The sequence below is a fragment of the Capsicum annuum genome, chromosome 7, assembly GCF_002878395.1.
Source record: "Capsicum annuum cultivar UCD-10X-F1 chromosome 7, UCD10Xv1.1, whole genome shotgun sequence".
In the NCBI taxonomy this organism is placed as follows: domain Eukaryota; kingdom Viridiplantae; phylum Streptophyta; class Magnoliopsida; order Solanales; family Solanaceae; genus Capsicum; species Capsicum annuum.
The window spans coordinates 127,561,493-127,569,883 of NC_061117.1; positions in this window are offsets into that span (position 1 = coordinate 127,561,493).

Below are 8,391 nucleotides of genomic sequence, written 5' to 3' on the forward strand. Positions count from 1 at the left end.
ATTTACTCGTCAAAGTAACAAATTTCAAACTAAACTTCAAATTAGTTACCCAAAAGATATGTTTGGCTTTGCTAGCTTTTACTCAAACTGTTTATGTTAAAATGATTTAATAAATACCTCCTCTAATCTAAAATTAATGAATCCTTGAATGTGGCACACATCTTCAAAAAGTTAATGAATGACATAATTAAAGAATAATTTATCAATATTAAGTATCATTTTACTTCTTTTCAAACTTGTTCTAAAAATAATAAGATTATTCATCAAAATTGAATTTAGAAAAATGAATTCATTTCGAATGATTAAACAAGTGTTAAAAGGAATTCATTTATTTTGAAAAAGAATTTGCATCTAGTAAATTCAACTCAATTATTAGTACATCAATATTTGCTAGCTTAAAAGTTAAAATTCTAGCTCCTCTTCCGAATCAATATCAGATCAAGATCAAGTTGTCCCTCATCCCAAACGACAATAACAAAATGAAATTTAGAACTGTTAAAACACTAATGAAAAGGTGAAATCTAGAATTTTTAAAACACTAATGAAGTAATTAGCAAAAGATTGGTTTTTTGGTTTTTTCGTTTCACTGCTTTGCAAAAAACTAAAACTAAAAATAAAAATAAAGAAGAAAGGAATGTCATATAATTAAAAAATACTAATATTTTATATGTGGATGGTAATGTGCCATAGTCATGTGGGTTTTTTTTATCTAGGTACCATGCTTGGTAGAATTTCGTTAAAGGGAGTGGTATTTTTTAGCCAAATATTTAACAGAGGGATATTTTTGAGTCATTTCAGATAGTTCAGGGATCTTTTTAATCCTTTTCCGAATTCCGTTAGAGGGAGAGGTATTGTTGAGCCAAATATTTAACGGAAGGGCATTTTTGAGCCAAAAATCTAATGAGGGACATTTTTGAGCTATTTCAGATAATTCAGGGGTATTTTTGAGTTTTTTCCGTTCTAAGAAAGATGAAGAGCAGATGAACTGGGATGATATTTCCCTTTGCAGAGAGAAAATTTCTCATGTTTCTCAGACTCGACCTTGCATAGTAAAAACTGCCTAGAGTAGTTGAGGAGAGGAAAGTTATTTGTTGATTTCTATAATTTCTTTTTGAGTTTAGAAAATATCAGATGGAAAGAAAAGTTCATTTCAAATCAATGGGCGAAATTTAATTAATCACAAAAACTACAGAGATAAAATTTAATACTCAAAAAAAAAAAAAGTGAAAAGAAAAGAAAAGTTGATTTCAAGTCAATGAGCAAAATCTAATTAGTCGTAAAATTCATTGAAGGTAAAAATTAGTATTCAAAAATATCAAAATGGAAAGAAAGCTTATTTCAAGCCAATGGGCGAAATCTAATTGGTCGTAAAAGTTAGGAGCATTTGTCACGAAACATTTGATATAACTTGAAATGTTGACGTATTTTTCAGAATAATGTAGTAACATTTAACAAGCATTTAAAAGTGAAATTAAACAGGCAATTAAAGAAGAAAACTCCCTTACTTAGTACGTACAGAAAATACTGATCGACCATAAATAAATTCAACAAGTTACTTAGAATATATTCCTTCCGTTCGCTTTTACTTGTCACTAATTTTCTAATTGTTTTTCTATTATATTTTTACTTTTACCTATCATTTTTAGAGTAAATTTCATGGGTGGTCATCAAATTTTGTGTTCATTATCCAAAACTCATTATTCTTTGTTTTGTTGCACAAAAGTCAATGAATTTTGCCTCATCATTCACAAAAGTCAGTTTGACAAAATTTGGTTAAAAAACTACATGAAATGTGGGATTAAATAAAAAAAGACCTCTTATGTTTGAGACAGGTTCAAAATGGTCCCTCAAATATACTTTTGAGCAGTTTTGATCTACTATATAGCTAAAAATGAATCTTTTTATTTACATATGTTTGACAAAGTCTATCGATCAAATTTAACAAAATTGAAAAAAGTAAAACCAAAAAATCTTAAAGTTTATTCATCATAAATGTACAATAATTATATTTTTATTTTACTATTACACTATTTTTTTGAGTAATTTATCGACATCTTTGCTTTATTTTTGTTACATATTTTTAGTAGATTATTAAGTAAGTAAATATAATTGTTAAATTATTTTATAATAGTTTGTTTGAATATTATTATCAATATATTGAATATGCGGAGTAAACTGCAATATTTTTTGTAAATAGAGTTATTAAAAGAAATTTAAAAAATAAAATAATATTAATTAACATCAAATAAAAAAGTTAAGAAATTTTGGATGATAGATATTTTTGAGATGCTAGGGAGGGAGCTAAAAGACTTATTGAAATTAGTTGAAAATAGGGATATGATGAAAATTTCAAATTTATATAAGTATCTTACTCCTTAATATTTCAATTATTACGTAAAAAAAATAATTTCAAGTATACCTATTTGTATTAGTGATACATATATCGAAGGAATTGTCACAAAGAAATCAAAATAATCAAAGAAAGTGTGGTATCATATATAACATGAGAGATCAACATTATGAAACGAAGCTTGTGAAGGAATCTATGAAAGTATTCTACAAATAAATAAATTAACCTAGAAAGCAACTCCAAATCCTCCAATAAACTAAAAGAAAAAAAAATTACAAAGAATACATCTCTAAATGTGATTCAATAATTTTTTTTCACAATTTTATAAAATTTAACAATCAAAATTGGTTAAGTGTTTTATGGAGGCCAAATTTACTCACATTTAGTATGCTTAAAGTATCAAAACTACTCAAAAGTATATTTGAGAGGTCATTTTGAACCCACCTTCAAACACAAGGGAACTTTTTTATTTATTTATCAAATATTTTAATAAAATTTTGTCAAAGTGATTTTTGTGAAAGATGAGGCAAAGTAAAATGACTTTTATGAAATAAAACAAAGAATAATGATTTTGGAATAATGAATACAAAATTGGATGATCATTCATGAAATTTACTTTCAGTTTTTACTTATAAAGAAAAGACAACTCCTTTTTTTCTTTTATTCTTAATATTAATTATTTTTTCTAAAAATTAATTTCAAGAAATAATGTAAACATCATTTAATAGAGTATATCCGAAAAAAGGATTTATCATCGGTTATTACACACATAAAAATAACACACGACTTCAATCATAATATATTTTTTTGGTAACTTCAATCATAATATATTAATTGACTTAGTTACCAACATTAAAAAAACATATTAGTTCAATCATAATATAATAATTGACCCCAATCTTCTTGTCTCCTTAATCAACATCATTGATACTCCTGAACAAAATAATTAAAAATATGTACTAACATGTGAATAAATAATGATTTATAATATAATAATAGTAAAAAAAGGATAAGTGAGGACGTGGCTATAGGATTTAGCAGTATTAGATCCACAAGGTGGAAGGGTCCATAGAAAAAGAGAAGATTTCATACAGCTAGGGTGGATGTACCACCATATACGTGGAGAATTTATCTGAACATAATACTTTTAGGGGTCATTTGGTTTGAGGTGTTAAAGCAAATAATTTTGAGATAAAATAATAATTTCAGAATAAAATTTTTCATTGCATGTTTGGTTGGTAATATTGGGAATAACTTATTTCGAAACTAATAAATAGTTCCGGGATAAGTTATTCACTCAATTGATGGGATTAACAATCCCATCATAATTTATCCTTGGGATAAATGTATGAAAGAACAAAAATACCCTCAAATTCTATTATTTTCATCTCTCTCTCTCACAGACACACACACACATATATACCCAGACTTAACATTACCATTAGAAACAGATTATTTAATAGTTGAGGCAGACGGAAGCCTGATGATCTGATAATTCTTCGAGATTTGATTGAATTTGTGCAGCCTTTCATAATATTGCTAAATAAAGTTTATCTTGTAGTATATCATTCTTGAGAGTATTATATGTTTTATTTGGTTAATTTCTTTTCACACTTCTTGTAATACTAGCTTTATTTCAGAATTTTCTAAGTTATCATTGTCTTTATTAATTAAAACTTTAAATTTTTTGTCTAATTCTGCTTGTTGGTTCTTTAAGAAATCAAAATTTAATTCTATTTTACTTAACAAATTCTTTTGTTTGTTTTGCAGGTCTTCTAATATCTCTAGAGTTTTTAATATTTTTGTATTTTCATTTTGAACTTTTTCTCCTAGGTTTATTATAAAGTCTGTAATAGTCTAGATAGTTACTTAAATAATCAACAGACTAGATAATAAACAGATTTATTAGCAACTCTAGAAACGTCACAATCAGAATTTTTCAAAGAATTTTAAGTGAAATAACACGGGATTTATAATCAACAGAGAAGATAATAAACAGATTATATAGTATAGGAATGCACATTTAATAGAAGATGTAAATGAAAATTTAATAAATGTAGACGAATATATGTCAGATAATGAAAATATATACTCTATTAGAAGTATGAAAGTCTTTGAAGAAGAAATAAATAAATCTGATTCTTCTTCTCCCTCTAGGTTTTATGTCTTGTTTTGCTTGAATGTCTGGGTTTGTTCTGAATACTCTATATCTTGGTAAATTTTCTGTTGTTACTGGTACTCTTTGCATACTGGTTGTTCTCTGAAAAGGTCTTGCAGTGCTTGTTGCACTTTTCATAAATTCTTTTATACTTTCGGCTATACTATAAATCGATTCTGAGTCTTCACCTTTTTGTTCCTTTTTACGTGTATAACCATAATTATTTGTTCTTAATTCACATTTTATAAAATGTTCTTTTATTTCTTCAAGTTTTAAGTTCCCTAATTTACAACCTGTGCATTTAAATACGCTATTGCTATTTATTTCGTATACGACCTCTGCTTTCATTATGACCTTATTTACTTCAAAAACATCTTCTTCTATTATTTCTATATTCATAAAATTAGTGTTCTCACATTCTTCAATTTCTTCTTCAGTTTCTCTTTCATTTGTATATGTATAATCTGTAAATCTTACTGAGGTGTCTCCTTTCTTATTAATATACATTAAATGATCTGTGGGTTTTAATATTTCTTTCTTACTGAAATTTTCTAAATTCCATTCTAATCCTGCATATTCTTCTGGATTTATTTTTAAAGGCTTCATTAATTTAATTCCTTTATTTCCCATTATACTTACTACATCATCTATCTTTAGATTAAATTTTATACTACTATTAGTGGCAAGTTTTATTAAAAATGCTACACATATTAATAAATTATTTCCATTATTCATTTTTTCGTATCCTTTAGTCTGAATACCTATCTTTATATATTTTTCAAATTCTAAAGAATTTATCATATAATCTGGACTACAATAAAAAAGTCTTTCATTTGTCGACATGTCTACTTCTGTTATTCCTATTATGAATCTTTTCAAGTCTAACCATCTATTATCACATATTGTAACTAATATCTTAGTTCCTAGATTTTTTCTAGTTAGGCCTTTTAATCCTACTACTATGAGTCCCATATGCATGAGGCTCATGTTTGATTTTTCAATTTGTCTTAAAGATTCTGGACTTATTAAATTTACACTAGCACTATCATTTTCAATTACGTATAATTGCTCTTCCCTATAATGTTTATATAGTTGTACCATTGAAAACATTCCTTCATTATATAAAGTCTTAGCACTTAATAATTTTAATTTGTTTTGTTGGAAAAGTTGTATATCTTTATCTACGACTACTATTTCTTCTAGCTGTTGTCTTGAATTCATTTTGGGTCTATTTATGATCCTTGATAACATGTTTGTTGTTAATCTTGCTTGAGTAAAACTTGGTCCTGATCTGCTTGGGGATGCTAAAAAAAGGTCCATGATTCTGATTTAGTTATTTTAGCTTCTTTTAATTCTTTTAGGGGTTATTTTTATCCTTTTTAGTTGTTCTATTAGTTTGTCTATAGTTTTATCTTGACTGTCTCTTTGTTTTTTTTCTTTTGTGTTTTTATTAAGTTCTAATAGTAATCAAATATCTTATATTAACAAGAGATCTGGACAGAATTATAGAATTCAAGTTGTCTTCTTGTTAATATAAGATATTTGATTAATATTAGAACTTAATAAAAACATAAAAGAAGAAAAACAAATAGACAGTCAAGATAAAACTATAGACAAACTAATAGAGCAACTAAAAAAGATAGAAATAACCCCTCAAAAAGAATTAAAAGAAGCTAAAATAACTAAACCAAAATCATGGATCTTTTTTCAGCATTCCCAAGCAGATCAAGACCAAGTTTTACCCAAGAAAGATTAACAACAAACATGTTATCAAGGATCATAAATAGACTCAAAATGAATTCAAGACAACACCTAGAAGAAATAGTAGACGTAGATAAAGATATACAACTTTTCCAAAAAAATAAATTAAAATTATTAAGTGCTAAGACTTTATACAATGAAGGAATGTTTTCAATGGCACAATTATATAAATATTATAGGGAAGAGCAATTATGCGTAATTAAAAATGATAGTGCTAGTGTAAATTTAATAAGTCCAGAATCTTTAAGACAAATTGAAAAATAAAAAATGAGCCTCATGCATATGAGATTCATAGTAGTAGGATTAAAAGGCCTAACTAGAAAAAATCTAGGAACTAAGGTATTAGTTACAATATATGATAATAGATGGTTAGACTCGAAAAGATCCATAATAGGAATAACATAAGTAGACATGTCGACAAATGGAGGACTTTTTTATTGTAGTCCAGATTATATGATAAATTCTTTAGAATTTGAAAAATATATAAAGATAGGTATTCAGACTAAAGGATATGAAGAAATGAATAACGAAAATAATTTATTAATATGTGTAGGATTTATAGGAAAACTTGCCACTAATAGTAGTATAAAATTTAATCTAAAAATAGATGATGTAGTAAGTATAATGGGAAATAAAGAAATTAAATTAATGAAGCCTTTAAAAATAAATCCAGAAGAATATGCAGGATTAGAGTGAAATTTAGAAAATTTCAGCAAGAAAGAAATATTAAAACCCACAGATCATTTAATGTATATTAATCAGAAAGAAAACACCTCAGTAAGATTTACAGATTATACATATACAAATGAAAGAGAAACTGAGGAAGAAATTGAAAAATGTGAGAACACTAATTTTATGAATATAGAAATAATAGAAGAAGATGGTTTTGAAGTAAATAAGGTCATAATGAAAGCTGAAGTCCTATACGAAATAAATAGCAATAGCGTATTTAAATGCACAGGTTGTAAATTAGGGAACTTAAAACTTGAAGAAATGAAAGAACATTTTATAAAATGTGAATTAAGAACAGATAATTATGGTTATACACGTAAAAAGAAACAAAAAGGTGAAGACTCAGAATCGATTTATAGTATAGCCGAAAGTATAAAAGAATTTATGAAAAGTGCAGCAAGCACTGCAAGCCCTTTCCAGAGAACAACCGGTATGCAAAGAGTAGCAGTAACAACAGAAAATTTACCAAAATATAGAGTATTCAGAACAAACCCAGACATTCAAGCAGAACAAGACATAAAACCTAGAGGGAGAAGAATGCCAATAGAAGAACCCATTAGATTACAAGAAGGTGGTAATAAAGGAAAAATTCTAAATTTACTAGCTCATAACCCCTAGGCATGGAATAATGTAATAGACATATGGAAAAATGTAGTTGTAGCAAACTACATACAACATATACAGGATAATCAAGAACCAGATGCAGAAATTATGTATAGATATTTAGAAACATTTTCAGGAGAAAGAACTAAAGCACTTTGGGAAGCTTATAAAACAATATTCTCACAAGACTTTCAAGAATTAGTAGAACTAGGTTCAAATTTATACAATTTTGTAAACAAAGTATATACTCTACTAACAGGAGAAGATCCCAATAGTAGATTAGTGGTATTGCAATAAAAAGCCCTAATAAATTTAGAACAACTAAGTATTAATAATTGGTCAAGGATTAAAGAATTTCTAGATGATTGCTTTTATTATTGCACAATTAGTGGGAACTCATTTGACTCTAGGAGCTAGATTATTTAATAAATTACCAAGAACTCTAGGAAGAGAGATAGAAGAAAAATTATCCAAGAGAGAAGGAGTAATACAAAACCCAAATAACTCATGGTCAATAGGACAAAGAATACAACATGTAATTGATGTATTACAAGAAAAATTTACAAATATACAGATACAAAAATAATTAAAAAGAAGTGATACAGATTTTTGTAAAAACATATATACTATACAACATTATGACCAAGATTATAAAAAGAAGAAATAAGAAAGTCATATAAAAAAGACTATTGCCCTAAGAAGAAATATTATATAAGAAGATCAACTGCAAAGAAGCCAGACCTAGATAAGAATAAACATGTAAGAAAATATAATACCAGCAGAACCT